General features: G+C 35.3%; 1 pseudogene; it reads left to right on the top strand.

Moving 5' to 3' along the window:
• Positions 1–7,073: 7,073 nt before the first annotated feature.
• Positions 7,074–7,698, top strand: LOC141505831 (basic helix-loop-helix transcription factor scleraxis-like; annotated as a pseudogene).
• Positions 7,699–17,154: the final 9,456 nt, after the last annotated feature.

Raw genomic sequence — 17,154 nt, 5'->3', positions numbered from 1 at the left:
GTGTCAGCTTAAACCAAAAATTCATACACAATTTGTCCTGCTCAATGAAATGAGTCAGCTTGCAAACTTCTATGCCTGGGTATATTAGGCTAATGGTGCTCTCCTTATTTCTTTGAAGGATGTTTAATTACATTTACTGGCTGACAACTGCATTTTCTGCACTATAAAACACAAGTACACACACACACACACACACACACACACACACACACACACACACACACACACACTCATAAACTGTGTGGACAAAGTTGGAACTTCAGGATAAATCCTAAAGCAGATACAGCTTAGTAAGATCCATCTGTCACTCTCTTCAACCAGTGGAGAAAAGGCAGTAAATCTACAAAGTAATGAATCAATAAATTGGGTGTGAAATTAAAATAGAGAAATGATTCATTCCTTAAATTAATTTTTTAATTTTAATCTGAAAATTCTGGAAAAAAGGTAGAAATTAATAAAATTGGAAAAAAGCTGATTGAATTTTTACATAAATTTGAAGGTTTTGATGAGTAAAAAATATAAAATATATATTTGTATAATAATATACAATAAATACATTATAAATAATAAAAAATATGCAATTAGTTTATTTGGTTGAAAAATTTTAATTACCAAAATGAAAAAATAAGAAATCACACCAGATGATGAAATCTATTTATAAGAACTTTATTCCGATAATTTCCAGATAAAAAATGAAATATATATATAATACTTAAAAAAACCACAAAATATCCATATTGAATCAATAGAAAAAGTAATCAATGCCACCTGAGGAAAAGAAGTCAATCAAGTTATAAATAAAATCTCAAGGAACAAAAAGAACCCAAGCTCAAATGAATTTACAAATTAATTCAATAAGAAACTCAGAGATCTTCCTACAAATACAAAGCATTTTTATAAATAAGTAAAGAAATATTCTACAAAAAAACCTTCTTTGAAATAATTATATTCCTAATATATAAACTGGGGAAAGATGAAGCAAAGAAAGAACTATAAATCAATATATTTAAATAATAAATATTTAAAATTAATATAAATATCCTCAAAATACTAAAGAATTGACACTATTACCTGAAATTTGGGATTAGGTTGATTATATTTTATGATCTTTAGTATAGTGAATAATGTATGGTTCCATCAGTGTTTCTTACCTAATCTGTTCCACAGGATTGATTTTCTATCTTTTAACCATATCTAATAACATTAATAGCTCCTGCTTTATAATTTAATTTAGCTTGTCAATCACCAATTCTCTTTATTCCTACTTTTCATTGTTCTTCTTCATATTTAGATATTCATTACCCTTTCCCCTCCTAAAAAAATTACTTATTACTGGATATAATTTATCATTTGGTTAGAGGTTTATCTGTAAAGCTAAATTGATTGGGAGACTCATTTTATTGTGACCTAGTTTTGATCACTAAATATTTTCCCTTGTATTTAGGTTTTCCTTTGCTTCCAGGAAAATTTCCTTATTTTTTTTGTAGATCAATTTCAAGATAATTAATTAGATATTTGGTTGGATGGAAATGTTTAAAATCAAAAATGACATTTTTATTTGCTTATTTTCTTCATGTTTATTATTAGAAATATGCCAAAAGATTGGGTCTTGGGTCTTTATCTAGACAGATTTTTGTATCCTGGGTACCTAGATTTTTTTGCTTGATTCTCTTCTATGCAAATATATATATATATATATATATATATATATATATATATATAATAGAATCCTCAAATATATATATATATATAAAATCCTCAAATAAGATAATTTTGCTTTCTAAAGTTTTCTAAATTTCCCTTTCTGCTAATGGCTAAAATTAATAGAAACATATTAATTATATTAATTATAGAACCTTGAAGTTATTAGGGTTCTAGAGGGATATTTTTCTCCCCCCCCCCCGTAGTAATTTAACCATTTCATTATTAACCTCTTTAAATGTTTAAATATATTTATTTACCTTTCTTGGTTTTTCTTGATACTGTATTTTTATTTCAAAGTTTCTACTCTAAACTTTTCATGTTTGAAAATTCTTTATTCCAGGAAAAATCTATTTTTCCCCAATAGGATTATATTCTCAATCTTGCAGTCTTGCAAATTATTTTTGGTTGTAAACCTGTTTCTTTTTCCTTTTAGAATGTAGGAATTTTCTCTACTTTAGAGGTGGGTCTTGTTTAATACTCATTCTGGCCCCTTGGTACTTAAACTCTTTTTTTTAACTGATCATCGGCATTCATCCACAGAGCACAGGAGTTGGGGAGACAGACTTAGGGATAAATCCTGTTTCAGAAATCTCTCTTTAGAGTATTACCACCAACTTCCACTCCCCCTGAGTCTTTCCCATTGAGGTATTAATATAGCATTTGAGCCTGTTTACTTGTTGTTATTTTGCCTTCTATGAAAAGATCCTTCCTCCACAACCTGCAACTGTTAGTTGTCTTTTAGATTAGTCCTGAGATTCGTGTTTACTGACTTGTCTCTTTGGATTTCGTGATCCTTGGTCAATCTGATGCTCATTTTAGAAAATAAATGCCAGGGTTAAAAATGGGATATCTCAGCTTCTCTCATACTTTTCTCTGATATTCTTAATCTATTCATATATTTATATTGTAGAGTTCTCATAAGACAGTGAGTTCTTTGCAGGCAGAAGTGTAAACTATCTCTTCCTTCCATCTCAAAGTCACTGTACAGATAAAATGCAGACACTAGGCTAACTGTCTGACCTACATTTATTATTTGGCTTTGAGACCCAACCCCTAGTGTGTTCTTTTCACCCCCTGGACAGTTCGCCCTCTGAATTTTCATGAAAGGTGATATGATATCTCTCTAAATATAGAATACCCTCTCTAAAATTATCTTATGAGGAACTGTATCTAATAATACCCTATACTAGAAGGGTTTGTAGCTTTGAATAACATTTTTTTGTATAGGTTTATTTCAGTCCATCAATAGAACTCATGGAATGACTCACATATCTATCATGATCTCAGCCCTTGTCTCTGAGACAACTTTATTTTCTGAGAGAAGAGAAGATAAAGTAAATCCTGCATGCTAGTTAGTCATATTTATTTTGCCCCAGCAAACAAATGAAGTGAGTGCATGCAATTCAAATGACCTAAAAACAAAATCCCTTAGACTTAGATGATGTTTTTCATGACCTTCAGGTGAACAATTGCACCCCAGCATTTCTCTCAGTAACAGATGATTTTCCCTAGGTGGTACATTTTCCTATGAAACAAACATCTAAAGTAATCATGATATACATCTTGAAGCAACTACTGCCTTCTTTACTTCTACTGAAGCCCCCTCAGCACTCCAGGACTAGAGACAAACAATGCATTTTGTATTAGCTCAGTAATAAATGTCTTTATGTTAGAATTCAAGGAGCTGTGCTCATTAGTTTTTTCACGAGCTGGGAATGAGAGTTGGAAAAATATTAGTTGGGTAGATATTCTCTGTGAACAAGTAGCAATTTGCCAAGCAGGCAAAAAGACTGAACTTGGAGAGAGTAGGCAAGTAGGTGGTGGGGAGATTGGAGTAGAGAAAGTTGTTTGAGTTAATGAACCACTTTGAACTAGTCTGATAGGAAGGGGGGGGGAGACATAGAACTCCTTCCACAGAGGAATTTTCTGAATAAGAAAATGCTATTTGTCCAGTTCCATGGATTGTGTTCATTTAAACTTGCCGTTGCCTAGCATCTATGTCTGAAGGGAAAGGTCCAAAGGTTTTGTGAGTGGGAACCAAGCCATCTTGACAGATGGACCCAAGTGCAGGTCATCAGCATGCCTAATTAAGTTTAGAGAGGGCCCAGGTTTCAGCCAAGAATTCCCAAAGCAGCTTGTCCATCCTGAGAAGAGGTGATTCTACTTTAAAAAGAGACTTGATACAGCTAATCCAGGTCTCTGGAAGACTTTTCTTGAATTATACACTCACAAACACACATTCACAATGATTTTTCTTATTTCAGTTTTATTTTGAGCTTTAACAATTGGTAATGAACACAAATATTTCAAGTTAGTAAAACCAGGGAAGGAGATTATATAGGGAAATTATAATATTGAATAATCAGTTTCCATCAGTTCAAAGGCATATACAAATGGTCTTAGAACCATTGGCTGACACAAACACACATACACACACATACACCCCCCCAAATATTTATTATTTACTACTGTACTAAGTCCTGAGAATACAAATATAAGCAGGAAAAAAATCCCTGCTCTCAAGGAGCTTATATTCAAATGAGGGAAGATATCAAAGAAAAGAGATGAAACTAGCATAGGGCCATAGTAGAGAAATTCCAAAGAGTTAGGAATACAACCAGAGGATAATAAAGAAATATAAAGTTCAACTAAGCAAGCATAAATATATATTCTATTTTGTTGCCCTCTATATTTGTATTTTTGTCCTATGTATATATATATATATATATTATAAAGAAATATTTTATCAACACATTTTTGCAATTCTCTCAACGTATCACTAGCTTAATCCCACACCATCCCTTGAAAGAAATATATGTTGTCAAATTTAATAAAACCATGTTGGTCATGTCTAAGAAATAATGCCTGTTTTTGTATGTCAAGTTCATCTCCTCTCTGTCATGAGTCAAGAATCATTTATTATTTTGCTTAGAGTTCTGAAGTCTTTGGGAGTTTTGTTTTCCCCTTTATATTATTATGTTATGTATTTCTGGTTCTGATCATTTTATTCAGCTTCAGTTTATATATATATATATATATATATATATATATATATATATATATATTCCTATATTTCTCTAAGTCTAGCATCTCCATAATCTCTTGTGATAAAATAACAGTCCATTGCATTAACATGCAACTATTTCTTCAGCCATTCTCATTATATGAAAGCAGCTGCTATATATTTTTTGATTTTATGTTTTTAAGAATGAATATTACTCTAAAGAATGAAAAAGGTGAATTACTTAAAACCATACTTCAATTACTATTAGAGATACTGGGGCAGCTGTGGTATGAAGAAGTGAAGTGTTTGAAGCACCATTCAAGTTGACAATGATATAGGATCATCACTATTGAAGTAAAGGAGGGAAACTATAGTCAAAATTTTTTTTTTAAAAAATCCTCATGACTTTACAAACTGCATTACAAAAAAGTTTAATTGATCCTCAGAAAACAAAGGCTTTCAGAAGGATTTGACAACTGGAGGGTTTATTTATACCTCTGCAAGTTTTTTTAAATTTGGAAGAACTATACAAAAACCAGTTTTTTTAAATAGCTGATAACTGTAGCTAGGGAGAAAAAAAAATACTTGTAACAGCTATAACAATACAAAAAAATGGAATAATTAACATTGGAGACAGAACATTTTTACTGATGAACCTCACTTTTTCATATGTCAAATAACTGTAGTTGGGCAAATTTCTTTAACCATAAACCCATGCTACTTTCTCTCTTGAATCTACTTAAAAACTATTTAGATCATTACATGTACTTCAGCTTTGACTCTATGAGGTAATTTAATATAGAAACAGATGTAATATCAGGGATTTATAGATTAGAGAACCAGCTTGGTGAGACTGAGTAAGCCGCTCTACATTCCTGAGGTTCAGTTTCATTATCTGTAAAATGGGGATAAAATAAATACATCACTTATTTCATTGAGTTTTTAATAGCAAGAAATTTTGTAACCCTTAAGATACAACAACAATGTGGGTTATCTGCAGGTTTGTAAGCATGTCTTTTATTCATTCAATACTAGCTATGTGAGCAAGTCACTAATCTAAGTTCTTACAGTGCAAAGCAACTTTCTAAGATCCAGAGCTGTGGAGAAGTTGGTGAACTGCATTAGGAGAGGTAACTAAGTGACAATAAGTAGGGTGACTTAGTACAGTACCCCCTCACTCAAATCCAAATCACATGCTTATCATGGTATTACCTCCCTGATATCATGGTCTTCTTTGAGAATGGGTGTCATTATCATCATCTAATAAGGTGTCAAACTTGAAGTCAGGAAGATCTGAATTCAAATGTGGATTCAGGTACCTAATATCTGTGTGACTTAGGCAACTCGCTCAGCTTCTCTTTTTCTTAGTTCCCTAATCATAGCACCTATCTACTGGTTATTGTGAATCAATAATACAGGCAAAGGTATCAAGTATATAGTTAACTAAACCTCTCCCCATCAAAAAAAAAAAAAAGTTATTTCTTACCACAATCTTACAGGATTAGTAAGGTGGTAGGGAAGGTTAAACATCTGAGATCTCTGATGCTTCCTAACAAGGAAGGGTGGAAGGGTGGAGGGAAGGAAGGAAGGAAGGAAGGAAGAAGGAAGGAAGGAAGAAGGAAGGAAGGAAGGAAGGAAGGAAGGAAGGAAGGAAGGAAGGAAGGGAGGAAGGAAAGGAAGGAAGGAAAAATTCCACTGTGGGTTGAAAATAGAGAATTTCTATATTACCTCCTCCTGCTTTTCTATCTAGTTGTTGAATCAAAGGAGGGAATATTGATCCTTAAATAACCTCTAACCACTAGGGATCTGTGGAACAAGCAAGGCAGGGATAGCTAAGTGGCAAATTCTAGAATACTTTGGGGGGAAATGGAAGTAGGAAGAAAAAAGTAAAACGAGAGAGCAAATGGGTAGAAAGAGTAGAGAAAATAAAAACGGAAAGAACAGAGGAGAGAGGAGGACAAAGCAAGGGAGAAAGTCTGTGAGCGCGACCCACAACTTGGGTGTACAGAAAAGTCATTCTGAAGTGAAGCAGGAAAATAACTGGAGTCTCCTGAAAGTGAGCCGAAGTGAAGAACAGAAGCGAGGAACAGGTGCGTCCCCCGAAGGCTCCGGGAAGCTCCCCTCTTGGCCACCTTCCCTCCCGCTAACCCCAGAGCCCCCCCCGACCCTGGCTTCCAGCATCCTCCTGATCCTAGAGGCTATTGCAGAGGGCATTGCTCCTGCAGGAGAGCCTGGGGGCCGTCGGCCTGGGGCGCAGAGGGCAGCTGCTGCAACAGTGACATGGAGCTGAAGGGCGGTCGGGGGGAGGAAGAGGAGGAGGAAGAGGAAGAGGAGCGGGGCCAGCCCGGGTAGGCACAGCGGGGACATGAGGTCCCCGTCCGAGCCTCGGGAGCGCAGCTGTGGCAGCGGCGGCAGCGGGAGGACCCAGAAGGCCCCCCACCCAGAGAAGTGCCCTCGCCTCCAGGGTAAGAAGAAGCGCAAAGCGGGCCGTGCGGGCGGCTTGAGCCGGCAGCGCCAGGCTGCCAACGCGCGGGAGAGGGACCGCACTCACAGCGTCAACAGCGCCTTCAGCGCCCTGCGCACCCTCATCCCCACCGAGCCGGCCGACCGCAAGCTCTCCAAGATCGAGACCCTGCGCCTGGCAGCCAGCTACATCTCCCACCTGGCCAACGTGCTCTTGTGCCCCCCCGAGGCGCTCGGGGGTGCCCAGGCCCGCCGCCCGCCGCACTACCTGCCCTGCCTGCGGGGCAGCGACCGGGGTGCGGGGGGCGGCTCCTACGGAACCGTAGCAGCCCCGCGGCCATCTGCACCTTCTGCTCAGTCACCAGAGGAGGGTGGTAAGGATGGCCCCTCACTCCTGCTCCAGGGGGGGACCAGAGAGCGGAGACAGAGATGGAGGCGACAGACAGACAGACAGAAAGTGGCACAGATCCTTAGTGACGGAGAAAGAGACCGAGACGCCGAGACAAGGAAACACACAGACAGATTAAGAGAAAGACAGAAAGCAAAGTAGGAAGGAGGGAAGGAAGGAAGGAAGGAGGGAAGGAAGGAAGGAAGGGAGGGAGGGAGGGAGGGAGGAAGGAAGGAAGGAAGGAAGGAAGGAAGGAAGGAAGGAAGGAAGGAAGGAAGGAAGGAAGGAAGGGAGGGAGGGAGGGAGGGAGGGAGGGAGGGAGGGAGGAAGGGAGGGAGGGAGGGAGGGAGGGAGGGAGGGAGGGGAGGGAGGAAGGAAGGAAGGGAGGGAGGGAAGGAGGGAGGAAGGAAGGAAGGAAGGAAGGAAGGAAGGAAGGAAGGGAGGGAGGGGAGGGAGGAAGGAAGGAAGGAAGGAAGGAAGGAAGGAAGGAAGGAAGGAAGGAAGGAAGGAAAAGGAAGGAAGGAAGGAAAAGGAAGGAAGGAAGGAAGGTAAAGGAAGGAAGGAAGGAAGGAAGGAAGGAAGGAAGGAAGGAAGGAAGGAAAGGAAGGAAGGAAGGAAGGAAAAGGAAGGAAGGAAGGGAGGGAGGGAAGGAGGGAGGAAGGGAGGAAGGGAGGGAGGGAGGGAGGGAGGAAGGCAGGAAGGAAAGAAGGAAGGAAGGAAGGAAGGAAGGAAGGAAGGAAGGAAGGAAGGAAGGAAGGAAGGGAGGGAGGGAGGGAGGGAGGGAGGGAGGGAAGGAGGGAGGAAGGAAGGAAGGAAAGAAGGAAGGAAGGAAAAGGAAGGAAGGAAGGAAGGAAGGAAGGAAGGAAGGAAGGAATTAATTTAACTCTCTCATCCCACCCCCCCCAACAAGAACACACTAGTCCCCTCACTATCATCACCATGAATCAAAATTAGTTTTACCCTTTTATCACCAGGATCAGCTCTGAGGATCAATGTTCAAAGCATATTAAAATATCAGTATGACCAACTTTATAACTTCTTATCTGTAAAATGATGAGTTGGATTAGGGAGTATTTAACCCTTCTAATTCTAAATCTATAACTTCTATAACGTTTTCTATTCCCCAAGTGAGGATAAATAATCTGACAAAGAATGAGCCTTTTTTCAAAGTCTCATTAAAAAATTTAAAGCTTTTCTTTAAAAATAAAAAATAAACTTCCCTGTAAAATTCAAGACCTTACAGTTGCTGTGGCAGTTTAATACATCAACAATTTTTCTTTTTAGGGCAGGGATTCGTAATCGTGTGTGTGTGTGTGTGTGTGTGTGTGTGTGTGTGTGTGTGTGTGTGTGTGTGTGTGATGGACCCCTTTGGCAATCTCTTTGAAACCTAGGAACCTCAGAATAATGTTTGTGGTCTACATTCATAATTGAAGGAAATGCTAAATTTCAGCTAGAGGTTAGTGAAAAATAAAAATGTAATTATTTTTTCCCAGTCATGTTCACAGACATTCTGAACTCTAGCCATGGATGCTATGGTTTCCTACTTGAAAGACCCTTGTTTTAAGAGCTTTAGAGTCTGAAAGCAGTCTCTTGTGGCTTTCAGTCTAACTTTTCATCTAGTGTGCCTAGGGGAACTTTTCTTTTTTGAAGAAAATAAAATATGCCAAAAGTTTAGAATTCCCTGAGAAACAAACAAACATACTAGTCTCTTATTCTTCCCAGATGCTCCCTGTGACTCCCCTAGATTACCCTCCAGCATGCATTAATATGCTACTGAAATGATAAGAACACTTGTCATTTGCACTAGTGATTCCTTGACCACTTTAGCTTTGAGACCTGCTTTTGACTCTCTAGGAATTAATTGTATTCACCAGTTTCATTTACAGGCACTTGTGAAATCAGAAATGCATTTTGATTTCTCCTATTTTTTATATTTTATTATTTAATCCATCTTAAATTTTTTTTTCTCTGACCATAAAACTTATCAAATTTGTTCCTTCAATGTACAAACAATTGCCCAGTTTCCATTTCTAATTCCTCCCCTCCCCATCATTTCACAACTTTGCTTTCTAGACATTCCTTCAATAAGACTTTTCACACATTTACATTCAATTTCAATGATCCACTTGAAGCAGATTGGATATCTCAAAATATTTTCAGCTTTAAGAAAGACAAAAGTCAAAATGTTTTCAGAATTTAATTGTTACCGTTACCTGATCTTCCTAGATTCTCTCTAATTTGCATTTTCTGTGCCCTTTTGCAGTACAAAGAAGTGGAGAAGCAATGATCTGCTTAAAGTGTATGTGGACAATCCCTCAGATGCGAAGTTTTACTGAATAATGAAATGATTTTTGGAAGATCTTGGCACCTACAGAATATTTTTACATGAAATACATTAAATTATGTACAGAAAGTCATGGTTTTGACACATGTATGGAAAAAATTATGGGTCATACTATTATATTGTGACAAATTTATTCAAGTTATTCTGCAAATGAAACTTTATACTAGGGGCAAAGTTGCACCTGGTGTGGCAGCTATTTTAGTGCCAGAAATGTTAAATGTACCCATCTTAGTTCTGATACTTAGGGCTTGAAATATAGGCCACAGGATGAAACTTGAGCTTTGAGACTTGCAAAGTTTTCTGTCCATGGGACTGTCAAAACATCATCATTGACTCAGTCTTGAACGAATATCAACCTGGGCAAAATCAACCTCCCATTTTTCCTAGCTCTATACTCCAACTTTTATCATGGTGGAAGAAGGAAATCAGAATATATATCATCAATATTTTTTTCCTCTTCAAGTGAAAGAAAGAAGAAAATGGTTTAAGGGTTATCTAATGAGGAAAATAGATCCACTATCTCTGCCAACCCCAAAATGTCACAGAGCAAAGTTAACAGTCACTGTTTAAAATAATGTTGGCTATAACTGGATAAAGTGACAATGACCTCTTCATTTTAAAATTGCCCTCTAAAGTCATCATTAAAAACATTACATTATATATTTTAAGCTTGATCAGATACAACACATTTTAAATTCCAGCCAAGTTATGCCACCTGCTGTGTCTCCTGGGTGCTTCATTGGCAGTCTGGTCTTCTCAGAGTTACAAAGATACTAAATAAAGTATCCTTGCAGATAGTCATGTACACTGGCAAAAAGCAGATAGGAGCAAGAATAAATACAGATCAAATGATTTCATTTCCAAATCTCTCAATCAGTGTACTTCATATGTGTTCAAAATCAAACTAAGTATTCTAAGAGATAAATCCATGTTTTATTATTATTATATAGTATTGCATAATGGCTATACAATATTATATACTATTAGTCATATTTTATAATATATTATTGCATATCATATTTTACATTGCACAGTATTAATTAGATCATATTACATTAATAATATATAATGATATTAATATTACAATTTCCTCTCTCAAGTAAATTATACTTAACTGGGGAAACAAGACTAGCCAACATGAAATGATAAAAATTACATTTAAAAATTGAATAATGTAATCAGAGTCATAGTGTACCATATAGATGATATCTGGAACTATAAAAAAGCAAGGGGGAAAAACAAAAACTATGACCTGGCTAGAGGAGGGATCATTCACTAGACATTTTGCCAGATTTGGTCATGATACACTGATGAAAAAAGAAAAGTATGAAACATTATACCTATATTAGATGGGTTCTTACTTCTCAAACTTCTTGAACTTCTGAGTTTGTTTTCTGGCAGAGAAACAACAAAGTGCATTTTCAGTGCTTTATTTAAAAACATCTTAAATGAGATAATGTATGTAAAAGACTTTGGAAGTTTTAATGTGTTATAAGAATGTCAGTTACCGCTATTTATTTATAAAATTCATTATTTAAAATATATTTTTATGAACAATGTAAAAACTTTTTGATCAATCATGAAAAGAAGAACAAAAGAATACAATAAAACTCCACTTCAAATGTCATGAAAATAAAATAATACAAATATAATAAAGATTTGATCTTCAACATTGAAATGTCCTAATTTTCATTTCTTTCCATATTAGAAAAAAATCAAGAATCCTTAACACTCTACTAGATGCATAGTGATTATTCAATATAGTGGGACTTAAATGAAATTATAAAGAACTTTTATAAAACAATGATGCCTTTTTTATATTATGTGTAACTCATAAACATTAACTAATTAATCCATTTTCAGTGCCACAAATTCAAGTTTTGTCATATCTGAAATGTAACTCTGCTGTTGTATGGGGCAGATTTCTCATATAGACTACAAAGATCTAATTCTATTATATTATCTAATTCTATTATATTATCATCCTTAATGACCCATGGCTAGTCTAGAAATGAGACTTGAAGGGCTCTTTAAGCAATCTGAAGTTTTCCCATCCAAACAAAATGGCATAGGTACTTTGTGGACAACAGTTATGTGTATGTGGGGAAAAGGAGAGTCAAAGGATGGGGGACTCGATTCATTACATGGAAGAATCAGTAAATGCTCAGTAATCATTTTTTTTACTTAATTAATGAACTGGATAAAGATTTTTAGAGGATGCTTGAAGATTCTCATTTGTCAAAACATTTGTTCTATAAAACTGAATTTTGCATATTTCAGAGCTAGAATATTATAAAAAATGAATGCCAGATTTAATTACTAAGCTATTCTTAAATACCTGAGAAATTGCTTACCTTTCATCTTAACTTTTCAAAGTCTTAGGAAATTCCTAACACTAACCACTGATCACAACCTATATTAGATTTCATTGATAAGTCATGAGAGTTATCTGAAGCACAATGAAATTACGTGACTTAACAAGGGACATGTACTATTGAATCAGAAGTAAATTTGAACTTAGATCTTCTCAATTCTAGGTTTCACACTCTCTCCATTGGATTAGACTTAACTAAAATTAGAAGGATATATAGTTAGAACATTAAAAATTTGATAAAGTTACTAACTACATATCCTTTTAATTTTAGCTAAAATAATTTATCCTGAAGAAAATAAAAAGTTTCCTTTTTCCTATAAGAACTATATATTATTAATGATGCTAAAATTTTAATAGCTTAATTCCCCATTGTACAAACAAAATCAGTGTGAACTATTGCATGCTGGAGAGAAAACTTATGATTTTATTTACTTAAGTACAGGCTACAAATTATAAAGGTTATTTGTTGATAAAAGTAGATATAGATATATATATATATATATATAAACACACACAGATATATAATTTTGTATTTTTTAAAGATGTTTGTTGGTTTTTTAATCCAATCTGTTTGCAAATGGACCTCTTTAAATAAACTATTTATATAGTATGCTCCCATGGATCTCCTTTTAAAAAATATTTACTTTATTGTTACTGTTGAAATGGGGAGAATTACCATTTTATAGATTATGGTGGAAAATTATTTTAAAATGCAAAAAACATCTTAGCTCTTTTCCTTTTTCCTTTTTCCTATTCCTTCCATTATTTTAGGTAGTAAGAAGATCAGTTTTTCTACCTTGGCAAAAACTAATAACTATGCCCCCGTCACAATAACAATACAACCTCCCTTCTGAAATCAGATAATCTAGTCGGTTACTTGTCTAATTTTATATATATATATATATATATATATATATATATATATATATATATATATATGTATGTATGTATGTATGTATGTATGTAGTTGTGAATGGATACATTGATCTTCAGTTTGTCCCTCTGTATGCTACAGAAGGTCCCACCCAAGATCATAAGGAAGATATCTAATCCAGAAATTCTAGTGTGGGGAAGGAAATATAGGAAATGATAACTGATCTACAAAATCACCACAGACTTGTGGTAGTAATTCAGGATGTACCAATGTTGAAACTAAAAAGATCCTCTAGAGGTCCTCTATTTTAGTCCCTTCATTTTACAGACTATGAAAATCACACCTAAAAAAGATGAAATGACTTGCTCAGGTTCACACACCAAAGTAGTCACAGATTTAAGACTAAGTTTTGATGCTCCTTATTTCCAGGTCCATGTTCTTCCCACTATAACACCTTCTCTCATGGTGACCAACCTGTGACAAACCCAGGACACTCAAGAAAAAAATAATGTTCTACAATGGAATCATACTGTATGCTTACTAATATAGAATTTTTTGTTCCTGGCATTTTTCTCCCCCTTCTTCTACTCAGACATCAAGATCCTTTTAGTGATATTTCTAATTCCTTAACCTTCCACCTGTTATTTTCCCCCTTGTATTGTCACAGTTTGGACGTTGTGATTTAATGAGAAATTCCAAAAGTCTAATTTTGAAGAAATTATTTCATTTCATTCCTAAGAAAATGATTTTTACATTGTCCTCTTAAGAGATTTTGTATTAAATTTCATGATTGTGTGCATTTTAATCTTTTCTGTAGAATAGAGTTAGGTCTATTAAAAAAAACAGTTAGAGCTTGGAACAGGAGTCTATTTTGTACTTTCTCTAATGGAAGCTATCTGGAATCCAATGAGTCTTCTTTGCACACCCCTGCTTGTTAATGGAATGATGTTGATGAAAGAAGTTCATGGGATGATAAGCTGAATTGCAAATAAATTTCATTAGTATTTTGTACAAAAGTACACTAGGTGGTTTATATGTATCAATTTTCTCAAATATTGAGTAAATCCACAGTCTATCTTTAAGATTAACTTCAGTACTAGAGATACAACTTGAAATCGTCCAACAGTTTCATGATTATATGTAGTTATATGTATGAATAAATGAGGATATAATACATTTATGTCAGTTAAGTGATAGTAGAAATAACACTAAATATGGTAGAAATATTGGACATCCAGAATCCTGTGTTTTAATCTAGTATTTTAATATTGATTCTATTACTGACTATAACCTTGAACAATTAACTTCTCTCAGTGGCAATGTGAACTGATGGATAGAATACTGGACTTGGAATCAGAAAGACTTAGGGTTGAATCCTACTGCAGATGTTTGTGTGACCTTGGAAAAGTCAACTGATATGTATCTATATCTGTAAAATGAAGATACTAATAATAGCATCTACCTTCGAGAATTTGTGGAAAGATCAAATGAGATGAAGTGCTTTTCAAACATTAATACTTTGGTAATAAAAAAAAAGGAGTGATGTGAATTATTCAAATGTTTTCATCTATAATGTGAGGCACTTAAAATTAAGTGATTTCAGTTAAATTCAATTAAAAATGCACCAACCATATGCCAAGTTTTGGGAACAGAAAGATCAAAAACAGTCCCTGTCTTCAAAGCGCTAAACATTCTATTGGGATAATTTATGTCGTTTCGAACTCCAAAATTCTATGATTGTTGCTTGTTCCCAGTCACAAACGCCTAAGAGGCATGAAAATAAAAGCTCTTTAAGCTGAAAATGATATTACTAAAGCTCAGGTATTAGCAGGTCATCCCCCCTATTCCTTAAGTTGCAGGGTTTTTTATTACCATTTGTAGTAGATATAAACTGTTCCATGTGACATGTCTCAGTTTTTCAAAACTTGACATCATCCTACCTTTTCTTTTTTTCTGGATATTTTACTTTTCCAAATACATGTTATGAAAGTTTTTCAACATTCAACATGCCTGTGTATACTTTTAAGTTACAAAACTTTCCTTCCACCCCACCTTCCCACCCCCCCCAGCGGTGAACAGTCAGGTTAATATTGTATATACACATTTATGTTAAGCATGTTTATAAATTAGTCATTTTTCAGCATGAGGAATTAGGATTAAGGGAAAGAAATACATAAGAAATATTATTTTTTAAAAGTTGATGTGGGGCAGCTAGGTGGCACAGTGGATAGAGCACTGGCCTTGAAGTCAGGAGTACCTGAGTTCAAATCCAACCTCAGACACTTAATAATTACCTAGCTGTGTGGCCTTGGGCAAGCCACATAACCCTGCAAAAGAATAGTGGATGTACTTGCAAAAAACAAAAACAAAAAAAAAGTGGATGTAGTGGTCATCAGATTCTGAAGGATTTTGTTTTGTTTTGTTTTTCTTCCTCTGGCTGCGGTAGCATTTTCCATAGCTGGTCTAATAGAGTTGTGCTAGCTCTCTGAACTACTGAGAGAACTGCATACACCAGAGTTGATCATCGCACAATGTTGTTAATGTGTACATTGTTCACTTGGTTCTGCTCTCTTCTCTCAGCATCAGATCCTATCTTTTCCACAATTACACATTTTACCCTCTTTAATATATCCTTCCGTCTAAAGTCATTAGACAATCTGGTATTCTTTCTGTTCTTCATACATGGAAATCCATTTTCCAGCTCCATACCTTTATCTGACAAGAAGTCTCCCCCATTCTCTACTCTTATTCTTTGAATCCCTGATTTCCTTCAAGACTCAACTCAAACATCACCACTCAATCACATGAAGTTTCTCCTGACCCCTTCCAAAAGTCCCATGCCCTCCCTCCCCTAAAAAATTCTATTTTTACATATTTTTAATAAGTACATAGTTCCGTTGATAAAATGTAAGATCCTTGAAAGGATTGCTTCAGTTTCAGCTTTGCATCTCTAGTGTTTCATATAATATTAAATATATGTTAGTTATTTTTAAGTTGCATGACTTTTCATGAGCCCAGATAATTTCCTTAGCAACAATATTAGAGCAGTTTGCCATTTCTTCTTTTCCTATCATTATAGCTTTTTAAAATTTTTACAATTGTTTGTCTTATTTTTAATGTATTGAATAAAATAAGAATTCCAATGACACAGTATGACAAAAATATGATTGCACATGAAACTGAAAATCTATTATGTACAACTTGGCATTTTAAATATATAATAAAGCTATATAAATTTATTTTTTGTTTTATTCTTTCCTCTCTCCCACCCTAGGGAAGGTTACCTTTTCTACTTATTATTTGACATCATCTGGAAATTGTTAAGGTTTTCTGTTTCAACAAACTTGAGTCAATACTTTATAATAGACTGGCACAGGTGATTTCCTAAGATTTTCTCATTGTCTTGGAGCTATTACAAGTGCAATTGTTGCACATATATCAAGCAACATACTGAAGAATGAATGAGGAAAGTACATAAATTTCTCTCCAATTGCTATCAGTCCCTGTCCTTTCTTTGGTTCCATATGGGTTTGCTGTGGTTCTCTGTAGTTTTCTCCTGTGGAAATCAAGAAACAGAACTAGTTCTATTTGTGTCCTAGGATAGTGGAAAATTCAAGATTCCTCACTTTTCCATGAAGGTCCATGTAAGCTAGAGTAAGTAATTAAGCTACTAATATCACTTTTCATATAGATCATCTTGCCAAATTGCCCAGGAAAATTGCCAAATACTGCTGGGAGTCTATGTGAATAGATGTGTGACCATGGGCAAGTCACTTAACCATCTTGACCTCAGTTTCCTCATCCATAAATTGAACTGGAAAAGGAAATGGAAAACCACTTGAGTATCTTTGCCAAGAAAATCTCAAAATGAGAGTCACAAAAAAATTAGACACAATGGAAATAACTGAACAACAATAACAACAACTGCAAGGCATGTCTTATATCTGAAAATAAATCCCAGGACACTTCCTTGTCTGTTACTAGAAAAGGATACAATCCCAGG

This window comes from Macrotis lagotis, chromosome 1 (assembly GCF_037893015.1).
Source record: "Macrotis lagotis isolate mMagLag1 chromosome 1, bilby.v1.9.chrom.fasta, whole genome shotgun sequence".
In the NCBI taxonomy this organism is placed as follows: Eukaryota; Metazoa; Chordata; class Mammalia; order Peramelemorphia; family Peramelidae; genus Macrotis; species Macrotis lagotis.
The sequence above is the reverse complement of the archived record's forward strand: the minus strand, read 5'-3'. Positions and strand labels throughout refer to the sequence as shown.